Source organism: Talpa occidentalis, unplaced genomic scaffold (assembly GCF_014898055.3).
Source record: "Talpa occidentalis isolate TD23 unplaced genomic scaffold, MPIMG_talOcc4v2.1 talOcc4.6, whole genome shotgun sequence".
Lineage (NCBI taxonomy): Eukaryota > Metazoa > Chordata > Mammalia > Eulipotyphla > Talpidae > Talpa > Talpa occidentalis.
Genome location: NW_023604972.1, coordinates 91,450,677 through 91,466,129, shown reverse-complemented (window position 1 = coordinate 91,466,129; position 15,453 = coordinate 91,450,677). Strand labels below are relative to the sequence as shown.

The window sequence follows — 15,453 nt, the reverse complement described above, 5'->3', positions numbered from 1 at the left end:
ACTAGCTCTGAGGTGCTTTATTATTCCTTAAAGGTTTCTCTTAACCATTCACACATAACTCTATTTAATAATCCCTTTTGGGGGTGTCATCACTTTCCTACCAGTACCCTGACCAGCACAATAATAAGAACTGGCAATTGTAATCTCTCTCCAAATATATGTCATACAATAGATCAAATTTTAAATTTTTAAATAGCATTTTGTAACATATTCAAAACAAACACAAGGAGACACAAATTCCCTCAAGAATGAAAAGAAAGCCAACATTTGAATGAATACAAAATGGTTGGAAAAGTTCAAACATGATTCTAACAGAGAAATAATCAGGCACATCAGATCTAATTGAAAATATAGAGGAAATTTATAAGAAGAATTACATGAGGCAAAATTGTAATTTTTGGCAACGCTTGGCATTTGTGATGCTTTTTTGTGACTAAAAGTGAAGGAGTCTACATCCCATACCCACATGTAAGCAATATAATTATTCACTGTTTGCACAGGAGCCTGGAGGGAGAGTCTGGAGGTGACGTAACTTCCTGAAGTCACAGGCCAAAATTTTCTCCATTGGAATCTGAGGTAAAGTCTTATACCACAAGTGTCTGTGCATAACTCTTCAAAACAGAATTTGCTGACAAATGATGTAAGTATAAATAATATGCTAAATCAATCTTAGGTTAACAAACATTTTCTGGCAAGTTACTACATGAAGGCTGTGTGGATTGCTAATTGCTAAAATAGCTGTATCTTAAACTTCAGGAAGGGGTATCTACTCAAATTTTATTAATTTATCAGTTGTTTCTATAACTAAGTCATTTTGTAGACATTCAATAAGCAGAATAAATTCTATGGGTAGGTTCAAGGTGTCAGTTTTCTTCACTGACTCTTCCTCTGACTGACCCCCAAAATATTTATAGGTATATCACAAATCTTGTTTATCAGCCTTCTCTGTCTACAGGCTCTTTCTAGTCATAGTTTCATGACTTTAAATACCATTTGCATGCTATTGTCTCTGAAATACAGCCTGTTTTTTCCTAGAGCTCCAGAAACCTAGTCTACCTGCCCACTTCCATCTCCACAGAAAAGCCTAACAGACATCTCAAAAATACTGTGTCCCAGTGTAGCTTGTTTCTTCTTCAATCTTCTCTATTTTAGCAAATGATACACTGCCAGTCACCCAGATATTCACCCCCTAAACCAAACCAAACAACACCCTTGATTCCTCTATTTCCCCTCACTACCCTCAATGTCCAGTCTATCTCTCAAATTTAACTCAAAGCCTCCTGTTCTCTCATCTCTGAGAAGCTGCTCCCTGATCTTACCCTGCCCTCCTCCTGACTCTCCTCCTGTCTCCAGAAGCTCCACACCCCACTTTTCCCACAGCAGCCAAACTTATATTTTAAAAATGTCAGTCAGAGCCCTTTACTGTGCTACATGAAAGCCTCTCACAGCTCCCAACACACTCAGGATGAATCTGACCCTCCGCTCACTCGGTCCCTGGTCCCTATCACTTGCACCATCCACCTGCTTCCAGTTCTTTGAATGCAGGCAGCCTAATTCCATCCTAGGGACTTGGCCTTATTTCCTTGAAAGCCCACTGAGGCATTTGAAAAGACGTTTGCTGTACTTTAGCCAGCCTCTCTGTGAGTTTTAAGTGAGAGGGCTTTGCTGTATAATGCAGTATATTTTGTCCTCAGTATCAGTGCATTTGCTACAACCCCTTCCTGGCATGCTCTGCCTGAATGGTTGTATGCATGCTGCCTCCTTCACACCTTTTAGCTCCAGCTTTAAAGTTTTCTCCTCAAAGAGGCCCAACAGTGAGCACCACTATCACAAGGCCTCTTTCATTGTCTCCACAGCATTTATTCCTCTTCAAAGCGGTGCAATTCACTGATTTGTTTACTTGTTACTCAGCAATGAAAAGGAACAAACTATTGATAAATCCAAAAGTCTGCATGAATTATGCTAAATATAAGAAGACAGATTAAAGAAACTATACAGTATGATTTCATTTATATGACATTCTACAAAAGGCTAAGCTGTAGGGACAGAGGACGTATCAGTGGTTTTCAAGGGTAAAGGTTGGAGGAAGGCTCTTACCCCTGTTTCCAAAGAACTGTAGAACTGAAAAGCTAATGAACTTTACTATATATAAATTAAGATTTTAATTTGGAAAAGTGAATCAAGGTTGTTATGCTGTTTGGTGTGAATTCAGACCAAAAAAAGTGTCAAAAGAAAGCCTGGTACAGGGGCCTCCCCAGTGGCGCAGCGGTTGAGCGCTGGGTTGCAAAGCTGCCTGCAGTCTCTGCAGCGCCAGTTCAATCACAGCCACTGGGCAGGGGTCCCACATGGCGCGCAGACCTCTCCTGCCACCCGCTGCTCCCCTCAGCAGTGTACTTAGTCAGTCTTTCTGTTCTGCTCTCTGCTCTGGCTCTGGTGAATTCTCTCACCCTCCCGCGCTTCTGGCTGTACCCAGTGCTTGTATAAATAAATAAAATAAATCTTTAAAAAAAAATAAAGAAAGCCTGGTACATACTGTCTTGGAAGTGTGCAGTTATTTTGCACAGGTCATGGAAACACTGTGTGTGTTTCTTTCACACGCAGTAAAAGAGCACTATCCCTGGACTAGGACTTGCTGTAGGCACTGGGGCATGTGGATGAGTCACAAAAGCAGAGTTCTTGCTCTTTTAGTGAGAGACAGAGCGATAGCACAATCATAATGAGGACATAGGACATTTCCATCATCCTAAAATATTTCCTCTGCTGTCCCTTTGGAAACAGGGGTAAGAGCTTCCTCCAACCTTTACCCTTGAAAACCACTGATATGTCCTCTGTCCCTACAGCTTAGCCTTCTGTAGAATGTCATATAAATGAAATCATACTGTATAGTTTCTTTAATCTGTCTTCTTATATTTAGCATAATGCATTCATGCAGATTTTTGGATTTATCAATAGTTTGTTCCTTTTCATCGCTGAGTGTTATTCCATGGTGTGGTTATAGCAGTTTGATTACTGACCTACTAGTTAAAGGGCAATTTCTAGTTTGGGACCTAAGCTACAAATATCAGAAAGCAGAGAGGTATCAACATGGAGTAAAGGATAGAAATGTGAAACCAAAACATATGTAACTGAGAAAATGGGTGGTTGCTCTGGGACACTAACATGCACTTAGTAAAACAGATTTTCTTTTTTCTTTTTTTTAAAGATTTATTTATTTATGCATACAAGAACTGTGGTATAGGCAAGAGGTGCAGGGGCTGAGAGGGTTCACCACAGATAGAGTGGGGAACAGAACAGGCAGACTGACTGGAATACACTGCTGAGGGGAGCAGTGGGCAAGACAGGAGAGGTCTGCTGCACCATGTGGGTAGCTCCCTGGCCGGCTGTGGCTTGAACTCGTGCTGCAGAGGCTGCGGATAGCTTCGCAATACTGTGCTTATTAACCCCTTGTGCCACAAGGGAGGCCCTAAAATAGATTTTCTTAAAAGAGCTCTTATGTTGGCACCATGTCTGTTTTGTCTTAAAAAAAAAAAAAAAAAAAATGATCCCTGTGAGGGTAATGGTTCTAACTGTCCTTTGGACTTTGTTAAAACACCCATTAAAATGTCACACTGGGAGATTTATCTATACAAAATGTAAATTCCATGCAAGTAAGGACCTCAATTAGAGTGTTATCGAAAGCAGTTGCTGCACTGCGCTAATCAGCGTTGCACTAATAAGAGTGTTACGTGCCTCCCATGGTAATCAAGGCCATTAACTAGCCTTCAGTTGAAGTTCTCTGCGACCACAGAAACCAGCTGTTCCCCCCCAGTGCCCTGACTGCTTGAAATCTTCAGGTACCAAGGCAGAAATAAACGACACACATAGATGAATGCTGGTTTTTGTGTTCCTTCTTGGGCTGTCCCCTGCTGCTCTGGTGAATTAGCACCTACTGCATCCTCTGGTGATGGTTGTCGCTTATAGAATATTATCGAGGGTGGATTCTTGGTAAGAAAACAGATTTTAAGTGCAAGACACAGGTCCAATGTTCTAAAACTTTAATGTTAAGTAATATTAATAAAAAAATATGAGACCAATTTTCAATAGTTAAGAAGCAAATATCTGTATTTATTTGTCTGTGCTCTTCACTTACAGGCATGTGGCCAACTAAAATTCTCTTTGAAAGTGGCTCAAAAATCATTTTCTCAAGTGGCCTAGATTAAGAAAGAAACAATGATGAGAGGAGCTTTTGATTTTACTTCCACAGAAATAAAATTTTACCGTCTCAATATGTCACTATACTATATAATCAGCAAGAAACAGTAATCCTTGGCTAGAAATACAAGTTGTCATACATCTAGCTTCACCTGTGACCATGAGACTACCCAGATGCAACTAGAAAGTCCCTCTGGATATCAGCAGAAATTTTCACCTCCTTTTTATTTATCAAAAAAAGGAAAAAAAGATGGGGGCTTTCCTGGTGTCTCAGTGGGTTTAGCGCAGCTCTGTGAGGCTGTCCACAGCCTCTGCAGCACAGGTTCGATTCCTGGCCGGCCAGAGAGATACCCACATGGTGTGGCAGACCTCTCCTGCCTCGCCTGCTGCTCCCCTCATCAGTGTCTTCGGTCCGTCTGCCTGTTCTGCTCCCTGCTCTGTCTCTGGTGAATCCTCTCACCCTCCCGCACCTCTGACTTGTAACCCAGTTTTTGTATAAATAAATAAGTCTTTTTAAAAAAAGGAAAAAAAGACAGGGATAAGGTATAGTTAACTAACCTGTGGTACAGCCATGCAATGGACCACCCAATAATTTCTAGGTAGATTTCTGTGAGCCAGTATGTAAACTGTACGAGTTACATTGCTCAGTGAAGAAAGACCTTTTCAAAACATTGTAAATAGTGATATTACTTTTATATACATATATCATTATTTCTAGAAAACAAGTGAGAGGGAAATGCACTAAACTATTTAAAGTAGCTACTCAAGGACAGGAGTGGGCACTAACAGGGGACTTTCACTTTTGACATGATCTCTTTAATTTTTGAGTTTTGTATCACTTTGTATTACTTTTTACTCAAAAAGGTGAAAAACCGTTGCAGAGTTTCAAGCCTAATTTTTCAAAGGTACAAGCTCCGACAGAAGAATAGAGAAGAGGAAATAGGAATGAGTCCTATGACATGATACATCATCCACACAATTGTTGGACCTAAACCAGTGTTGTTCTTCTTGTAACAAATCTAAACATTGGCACTCCAGGGCTCTTTTATGGACAGCAATGAGAACTACCCTGGCATCTCTGGGTGGGAAAAGAGAATAGTCACAGACCTTTAATCTTTAAACCTGTAACCCCAGTTATATTTTAATCTTGGATTCTTAGGGCAAAGGCCAGTTGCTTCTTAAGCTTCACTATATAAGAATTGTTGCCAAGACAGATAACACAGAGCAGTCAAGATCAACACAAGGAGCAGAGATCTGCCTAGAGCACATAGTGATGCCTTCGGGAAGGAGGGTGGATTCAAGTAGAATCATACATGCCAGGGGGGGCCCTAAGAGTCAAATTTAACTAATTGCACCAGAGTCATATGTCCCTAAGCACAGGCCCAAGCATTTTGAGCATTTCTTGCTCATTTCTCCGTTTGTCTCAAAGCTCTGGTCCTCCAGTGGAATACACAGAAGCAACTCACCTTATCACCTAAAGGTGATATCATATATGCACATAAAGGCAGCTCATTACTTCATAAGACATATTATATATGTTCATATTTATGATTTTATGGTATATATAGATACACATTAACTTCCCTTCTATTTTCTTTTATATATATTTATTTAAAATGAACTGCTTATGTTTACATATTTATATCAACACATAAACTCTTCTATAATGTCTAGGGATGAGTACCAAATCAATTATGTTCATTCCATAAAGAGGTAGAGTCTTAGGAGATGGAAAGCAAACAAAACTAAACATTAAGAATTCTTACATTAGGTAGAAAACTGGACCAGGGCACTCTAAAACTCATTTCAGGGCTAAGGTTGTCTCCGATTCCAAGATCTTTTGCCTGGACCAGGTGAGGTCATAAGAAAATTTCTGTTGAGTATAGATCCATGGCAAGACATGGAACACTCTCAAAATTAAAACAAAACAAATCAAACTTGTAAACCACAGTTAGTTGACGAGTGTCCAAAAGTTGATAAAAGACTTGGAGCAAAATAAATATACTTATTCTAGATAATAGCAACCCAGTCACTCTGCTTTCAAAGTAGCAATCTATACAATACTTTCTCTTTTCTAAACAGTATCTATACAATTTCATGGTTCCTATGCTATTCCAGTTTTCTTTTGCTCTTCGTACGTGTCTGCAGCAAGATTTTGCTCATAGTTAACAAAGTTCTCTGTCCATTCCCAGAAGATTTTTAATGACATGCCACAAAAATCTAGTGGAATCCATTCTGAGGTGACAGACATTTTCCTGGACTGGGCATAAAGAAGGAGCTATAATATTTCCAGGCTTGTGGTAACAAAGGTCAACTCAAGCGTTCATTGTTGCTGACGCTAAGACCACACTTGCACGTTTCTGCTAACTGCTGACCTCTCTACCTGCTCCTTTTTTTCTAGCTACATTTCTTGACTTGTAGCTTCTCATCCAGAACAAATCATTTCACCCTTGACAAGTGAAACAGCTGCTTAGCTCATGATTCAGGCCCAAAATGACCCTTAGAGTTTTGTTATTTATGTCAAAGAAATTCCATTCTATGTGGCTTGAAAGACATGAACCATAATGACCTGGAGCTCTGGTTCTGGGCCTTGTGTTTCAAAGAAGGGGACATCATACCCCCCGTTAAGTACAGTGAATGGAAATATGACTCTGGAGAGGATCACTCTCCTACCCTCATAGCCAGCTATTGCTCACACAAATCTAATTTAACTCCACCAAGAAAACGGTCTTCATCTTATCAAGCTCCTGATGTTTATTATCATGTGCTTCCCAAAAGGGCTTCTCACCAAGTGGAGATACTCAACTGATCATCTTCCAGACTAGAAATGTGGGAGAGTCGGCTTCTACTCTCCTCCTTCCCTATGTCCACTCAAACTCAGAAATACAATTCTGTTTTCTATATTTTTTCCAAACTTGTTCCTTTCTCTCCATCCCTGCCACCTCTCTCCTGGGTCACCCTAATAGAGCTGTTCTGCAACTGCATGAATACATGTGGCTGAAATACTGAAGTTTACATGTCGTGGATATTGCCCCGAGCCCTGGAGTCTTGGGTCTCTCCAGGGTCCAGAACAGGAGGATGGCATCTCACCTCACAGGGAGCTCCAGGGACCTGGCTCTAGCTCTCTAGGTTTTCTCTCTTCTGAAGGCTGATGCCCTGTAGCTAAAGAATTTTTTGCTATCACCTGCCTTCAAAAGACCTCCTGGTTTCTAATCTGCCTCTCCTAGATCTTCCATTACCATCAAGAAATCTTTTTACAACAAAAATTGTACTGCCTCACTCCCTAATTTAAAATCTAGTGGTTTGGGCCTCCCCAGTGGCGCAGTGGGTGAGCGCTGGGTTGCGAAGCTGCCCGCGGCCTCTGCGGCACCGGTTCGATCCCCGGCTGCTCCCCGGCCACCAGAGGAGGGTCCCACATGGCGCGCAGACCCCTCCTGCCGCCCGCTGCTCCCCTCAGCAGTGTACTTCGGTCCTTCTGCCTGCTCTGCTCCCCGCTCTGGCTCTGGTGAATTCTCTCACCCTCCCGCGCTTCTGACTGTACCCAGTGCATGTATAAACAAACAAACAAACAAATAAATAAATAAAACATGAAAAAAAAAAATCTAGTGGTTTTTCACGGGTCCTCCAAGGTAGAGTCTGGATTCTTCAATGTGGTCACGTGGACCTCTAAGGTTCCCCCATTTACCATGAACTTTCAAATTTTCATAAGTTGGAGATGATCATAAGTCTTACTAAAGAAGAACAAGTGAAAACACCCAGTTTGCTCTCAGGTTTTGCTGGTGGGCAGAGGATGGCTCCATTTTCCCTTCACTCTTGCTTCTCCTCACTCACCTGAGCTGCAGTTCAGCTTCTAATGTTCTACCTCATGAACAGCCAGGTCAGAAACAGGGCTTTTCCCTAGAGCAATGAATGCATTCTTTTCATGGACAACTTAATATTCCTTCCTCCCCCAACACACAGAGAAAATGAGCTTCATTTAAAAAAACCAAAACTCTCAAGAATTAATAAATGGACAGGTAACTCAAAGGGGGCACTTCTTACAATACTTCTTTAAAGCATATTTCATTCAGGTTGTCTGAAGATAAAATGAAGGAGCCCAAAGCAGCTCAATTGTTGGCAGAGACCCAATTCACTTGTGCCCATCCCTGATTTATGAACCTGTGGGACACATAGGAACGCTATTTCTCTCACCCCCACCTACTTCCCCTTTGTTTCAAAATGTCACACAACTACCCAGAGTTACATTTCACCTTTGCTCCCTGGAAAGGCTGACTGCTTGGGTCATTAATCTTGGCCCAGAACGAAGTTCCTAGCTGCTACCGACTGTGGAAATGATTGGTCCCGGCGCATCCTAGGAAATGAATTTCTAGGGCTATGGCGCCAGAAAAATCAAACCCAGAGAGAGTGAGTCTGGAGTGAATGCAGTTTTTCATTCAATATCCCTTCTCTGCCACTACTTGGGAGAAATGATGTAATAACTCAGGAGTCACTGTGACAAAGCACCGGAGCGCAGGCAGAAGGCTGCTCCAGCAGGGGGGGCTGCTCCTTCAGGGGGGGCTGCTCTGGCAATGGGGGTTGCACCAGCAGGGGTGAACACAAAGGCAGACTGACTAGAATGCTAGTTCCCAGCATTCATAGATTCATATGTGGGCTCTCTGTCTCCTCATGACAGTAAACTTACCCTGATTATAATATTAGTAAAGAACAGCAAGCTTTGAGTGCCACCTGCATCTTTCAGGAGGGACATAGGTGGCATATAAGACCTGCAGTAAGTTCCCAGAAGATTTATAACATCATGTGCCTGAAACGTCACATACGCCACCATCAATAGTCCCGTTGCTCCCAATTGGATGGTTGGATAAAATAGTTGGAACCAGTTAAACTTAACCTAAAAATCCTTTAGTAGCAGTATGTTCCACACAATATTTGGTACCCACTTATACTATTTTTTTTGTGTTTGCTAATCTGAATTCACAATGAACTAGGCAAGCTATATATTTATTTGCTATATGGTAACCATATCCCAGGAGACATCTGGCAATGTTGGAAGACATTTTTGATTTTGATTGTCATGGGGGAGGAAGTTGCTACTGGCACCTAGTGGGCAGTGGCCAGAGGTGCTGCTAAATATCTCACAATGCACCGGCATTCTGCAACACCCATCCTGCACACCTCAGCAAATCATCCAGTACAAAACATCCTAGCCCCCAGGTTGAGAAATCCAGCTATAAGCTAGTCGCATGCCTAAGTCACAAATAAGACACTGCTCAAAGTTAACAGAGCTGAGGTTTGAGGATACTTTGAAGTCTTGTTTTCCAACAGAGGTTTGGAAACAGACTTTCAGAAGACCTTAGATTCCTTTGTGCATGAATGCATTTTGTTTTTATGATAGTTTCTGTTGTTAAGTTATAAGCTTTTTTTTTATGTTTATGGCTGTAAAGCTGATTTTAGGGACTGTCATCTGTTACCTTATATATGTTTAGATGCACCTTAACAAATAAAAGTGGCATACAATAAGAAGAGCAAAGAAATGCTTTTCTCTTAGAGTTTTAGTAGTGTATAGCATTCTCCATCAAATGTTTTCTGATAACACCTGCAGCTTGCAAATGATTATTATCACAAAAAGGGTAATAACCATCTATTTCCTAAAGCATTTGTATTCTTGTTTCATAAGAACGGAGGAGGTTTGCTCTTAAAATTCCTTGCTAATCCTCAGGAATGGGGAAATGACATCTTTAGAAAAAGCACCTGGCTTCAACCACAAGTCTCTACACGGTTAGTACAATAAAGTTTGTCCTGGTCAGTGGGAGGGGCCCACACTGGGCTCCACAAGATCTACCCTTAAACTCAGTGGAAGCAGGAGTCTCTCCACTTCTGCCTCCCGGCCCTCTTCATTCCTATCCAGCACTGTGCCCCATGATACCACCATCACCAGAGTCCACCACCTTCTCTCAGCACTCCCACCCACCATCCACAACTCACTTCTTCCCTCTGGCAAGATCTGGCCTCCAAACCCCCTGCTAGTTAAACCCCATTAGCAATAAAATGTTTCCCTACAATGTCAACGTTTCCTCCCTCACCTCCCCACCTTTCTCAGAATTTGTCCACAGTTATTCCTTTCTTGTGTACCTCTGAATACAGCTGCTCAGAGTACAAAGCCCTTTGCAACATGGCCCCAGCCTGCTTCTCCACGTTCATCTCCAACCACGTGGTCTGCGTTCCAGCTCAGCGATGCTCTCCACCGCACTCTGTGTGCAATGGAATCTCACACTTGTCTCTTTCCTCAGTCTCCCTCTACCCCAGGTGGTGGCTCTTTCCCTACACAGCTGGAGTCCTCGGGGCACACCGAGTCACCTTCAGACATGCTCAGATAACACACTCAGCTCTGCTCCATGGGACACCGTGACAACCCATTTTACAGATTAAAAAATCAGACTTATTGTTGAATTACCGCTGTTCAACATCAATCTTTGGGGAAATTAAAACCACAAGATACCATTATTCTCCCACTGAAGGGTGGCAAGGATATGGGGCAAATGGAGCTCTAACATGTTTCTAGTGAGTGTGTGAAATGGTACAACTTGCAGAACTGGCAGTATCCTATACAGTTAAACATGCATCTACTTTATCCAAGAGAAATGAAAACATAAGCAGTGCTGAGGCTGCTCAAAACGCATACTTGTATAAAAATGTTCAGACAGCAGCCTTAAAAAATTTATCCCCCCCCCCCAAAAAAAAAAAACCTCACGAAGAACCGGAAACAACCCAAATATTAATCATCAGGAGAATGGAGGAACACACTCCAGCATGTAATAGGACACTACTATACAATTTTTGAAAAAGGAGCTACTGATAACACAACAGCCTGGATGAATTTTAAAAACATGATGTTGGCTGAATGAAATCAGGGGATTCCACCTAATTTAAATGAAGCTCATGAATGGGCAGAACGAATGTTTGGTGATAGAAACCAGAACAGTTCTTGTCTTCAGGTGGGGAACGGGGAGGCAGAAACTGGGTTTGAGGGAACTTTTTGGGAGAGATAGAAACATTCTACATGGTGATTTGGGTGGTACTTACATGAATGCATACAGTTACCAAAATCTACTGAACTACATATACCTTAAGATGCTGGCATCTTGTTTTTTTTTTTTTAAGATTTATTTATTTATGCATACAAGAACTGATATATAAGCCTAAGGTGTGAGGGAGAGTGAGAGGATTCACAAGAGACAGAGTAGGGAGCAGAACAGGTGGACTGACTGAAATACACTACTGAGGGGAGCAGTGGGTGAGACAGGAGAGGTCTGCTGCGCCCTGTCGGTTACTCCCTGGCCAGCAGGCGATCAAACTCATGCTGCAGTGGCCGGAGATAGCTCAATGGGGCTGTCTTTAACCCCTGCGCCACCAGGGAGGCCCCTGGCATCTTTCTGAATGTCAATTTTTAAAAAAGATTTATTTATATTTATTTTTATACAAGAGCTGGGGTACAGGCTAGAGGCACAGGACAGTAAGAGGATTCACCAGAGACAGAGCAGGGAGCAGAGCAGGCAGACAGAGCAAAGTAAACTGCTGAAAGGAGCAGCGGGCGAGTCAGGAGAGGTCTGTCCCGCCATGTGGGAATCTCCCTGGCCGGCCGGGAATCGAACCGGCACTGCAGAGGCTGCAGACAGCTTCACAGCGCTACACTCAACATGCTGCGCCACCTGGGAGGCCTGAATATCAATTATAACCTCAATTTTAAAAAACAGTGCTCACATGACAACAGCAGCAGCAGCAAGCTTTTATTACCAGTAACACTCCAAAGCTGGATGCACAGGACTAGAGACTTTATAAATTAATCTGATTTGGTAGCATCCAAAGCATATTGCTTTGGGTTTAACACTTTTTTAATCGGTTGCAAGGATTCACTTGCCTCTCAACAGACAACACTCTTTGCTTGTCACAGAGGAGGTGACCCCAGATTAGAGAGGGCTCAGTTCCCTACTGTAGCTTCTTCCACCTTCTTGGCCAAGATTTCTTGGACTAAGGCAACTCCTGAAGGGAGAATTCCTGGTCACCACCATGCTGCCTACAATGGCTTTCAGCAGCCATCTATGATTCAAATAGACTCCCTCCTGCTTAACCACAACACAGTCCACAAAAGGGTTGAACCCACTGAAGCGTTCAAGCTGCAGAATGAGTCGTTCCGACTTGTGATATCAGTGCCTACTTCACCTTCCATGCACACTACACATGCGCAGACACACACACAGTTGTGTATTCAATGTGTATTCAAAGAATATTCAGCCCTAGAGGGTGCAACATTTGTGGTATCAATAAGTAAGGCTGCATACTAAAGAATAAGATTAATAAAAAAAATTCAGGAAAAGCCAGGTGCTTCTTGTTCAACTCAGTGGCCCCTAAAGTTCGGTGCCCACCAAGAAGCTTACCCATGGTTCTAGACACTGGATGCCTGGGGCCGGTGTGCCATGTGGTCTGACTGTAGTCTGAATAAGAAAACGGAGGCCGACTTTGATCAAGGAATCAAGGATCTACAAGTAGATCAAGGATAAAAAGAAGACAAGATTTTCAGAAGTCTAGAGGTCCTTTTCATTTGGCAGGAGGTCAGAGAACAAAGTTCAAGTGCAATTTTAGAAGCTTTCAAGTCCAGCAATAAGGAAGAACTTGGTCAGATCTGTTTTACAAAATGTCTTTGCCTTCTGAGAGCAACATGAACATGTGAAGTAGCTGGTGTTTGTGAGTTTTATGAATGTCTCAGGCTATTATAATGACATTGTAAAGAGGGAGAGAGAGTAAAAAAAGATTTGGGAGGGGATGGGATTCTGGTCAGGGTATGAATGTCCGTGGAAACCTTTCTCCTTCATTCAGTTTAAATTGCACACGATGCAAACCGAAGAGAATTTTAAAAAATACCACAGTTTTCCAATAGACTGAATTTCCAAAGGTGACAAAGGCAGGAAAATCTTCAGGTGGAAAATGAAGAGGGGCACAAATCCTCAACCTAAAACACATGGCTGATCTTTCCTAGCATGTTCTCAGGAGCAGAGAACTGTAATTAACCCCTAGCAACAGTAGAGGGCAACCTGGGCTCACAAGAGGAGGCACTTTTAAAAGCCTCTTCCCAGAGGATTTTTACTTCCACATTTGAAGGGAAGCCAATTCAGAATCTGTGCTGATCCTAAAAGCTGGGGCTGCAGGCGCTGTTGTGTTCTTTCTTTCTTCCAGGGTTCTCTTTTACTTGCTTTCTATGTGCTGCATTCTTACATTAACCTGGCCAGGTACCCACACAAAGACTGGACACAAAGATAGGAAGGGCAGAGCCTTGGCCCTCCAGCCCTGAGGGCCAGAAGCAGAAGCAGCTAAAACACAAAGCAGCCTCAGTCAAGCCCTGGGAACAGAGACTGGATGGAGATCAGGTTTCTTTAAAGTGGAAATTCTTGCCTACCATTTCATAAAAATACCCTTGCAAATATTCTGCATTTCTGCCCCTTTGTCAAATTGTATGGAAATAAAGGGAAAGAGTGATAGACCTTAATACTGGTCTTGAATGGTATTAACAGTGATTATTAGCATCATATTCAAGAGTCATTTTTCATCTTCCCATAGGATGAAATGATAGGGAAAATTTTGAAATCTTTGGTTAGCAGAGAATTTCTTGACAGTGAGTATTAAAAATGATAGATAAACTAAGATCCATTGGAGTGGGAGATGAACTTATAAAAACAAATAAAAATCAATCTCGAGAGTCTCCTTTGTCTGGTCTGATGAGGAAAGGGAGTGTACTTGAGTCATCTCATCTGCTTTGGATTCTTTTGCTCATTTCCCTTTACCCTCACATAATAACATTGCTATTTGCCAGTTATGATAACATTATATGCTTATGTAGCAAATTCAAGCAATAGGGAATTTAAAAGAAATCATCACTCAGAGATAAGAAGTCTCATCACTCAGAGATAAACATAATTAATATTTTTGATTGAGTATAATTATTAGTATTTAATTAAGCCATGAGAAGATTTAGCGAGAGGTTTGGATAAAGTAAGGACTTCATTAATATTTTTGAAATGTGAATCATGGTTCGCAATGCATTGGGGCAATCTGTGTATTCCACAGTGAACGTCTTGTTGTACAAAGGTGACATAAGAGGAGCCCTTTTAAAACGGGGCCAGAGATGCCACAACAGGAGCAAACCACGCTCTGTCCTATTTATACTGGGCCAGACCTCTGGACGGGACCAAAGCACCAACACTCCAAGAAGTTGGCAGGGACATGGTCCTGTTTGAAGGGATAGATAAAAGGGAACTTTTACCTATTTTATCTTGAGGTCTCTCACCTGACCATTTTTACCTTGTGCCTTCTTCACCTGATCATTCACTACTTCACCCCTCTTCATGCCCTCTATAAAGAAACCCTGATTTTAAAACAAATCTGATGAAGGAAGCAGATCAAACTTAAAAATGTTGGTGAGAATATTTTGTAGTAGTTTTAATTTATTTATTTTTATTTTATTTTTTTATTTTTTTAAACAATATTTGCTTCCCCCCACCCCCTTAGGTTGAGTCCCTATAGAATTTCCTTCCCCAAGGCACCCGTGCACCATCACCACAGTCCCCTGTGCTCCTCCCTCCCTCCCTCCCTCTGATCCCTCTCCCTCCTCCTCCCCTGCAGTAGTTTTTCTATTGAGATAGGATGAAAGCTACTTTTTCTGCTTAGAATACATGGAAATCATTGTTTCCAAATTAAATTACGCCTGTTGGTAAAACTTAAAGGTCTCAACATAGTGACTAAGGGCTAGGATACCAATCCCAATGGGGCAGTGTTCTCCCATACCACCCAGTAATACCCCAGGCACGTGGTGGGTCACCTGCAAATAAATTCTGACACTACCTGCCTGGAGAGCATGATAGATCTTACAGGATAAGAACCCAGTCCTATGAGAATGTGTCTCTCCCCATTGCAGGCAGCAATCAAAACTCTGGATTGTTACTTGTGCCTCTGACCAGCCAACTCCAGATTGGAGGTTCCAAGGACTTTCTCCTTGGTTTAAATATTTGCTATAGTGGCTCACAGAGCTCAGAAACATTCTACTTACAGCTCTTCCTTGACTTACAATGGGGTTATGTCCTAAAAAAGTTATTATAAGTTGAAAATGTCGCAAGTGGAAAATGCATATAATATACACAACATACTGAACACCATAGCTTAGTCTAGCCTGCCTTAAAAATGCTCAGAACACTCACATTAATTTATAGTTGGGCA

General features: G+C 42.0%; 1 protein-coding gene across 3 annotated transcripts in view; it reads right to left on the bottom strand.

Annotated features, from left to right (window-relative positions):
• SV2C (synaptic vesicle glycoprotein 2C) overlaps positions 1 to 15,453 on the bottom strand; it is a 385,830-nt gene that overhangs the window by 29,319 nt on the left and 341,058 nt on the right. The window contains exon 1 of one of the 3 annotated variants that reach the window (XM_054687977.1): positions 2,534 to 2,544. The exons of the other annotated variants lie outside the window; for them this stretch is intronic. The gene's annotated coding sequence lies outside the window, so the exon portion shown is untranslated. Of the gene's footprint in view, positions 1 to 2,533; positions 2,545 to 15,453 lie in introns of those variants that run through there. 3 annotated transcript variants of the gene reach the window in all.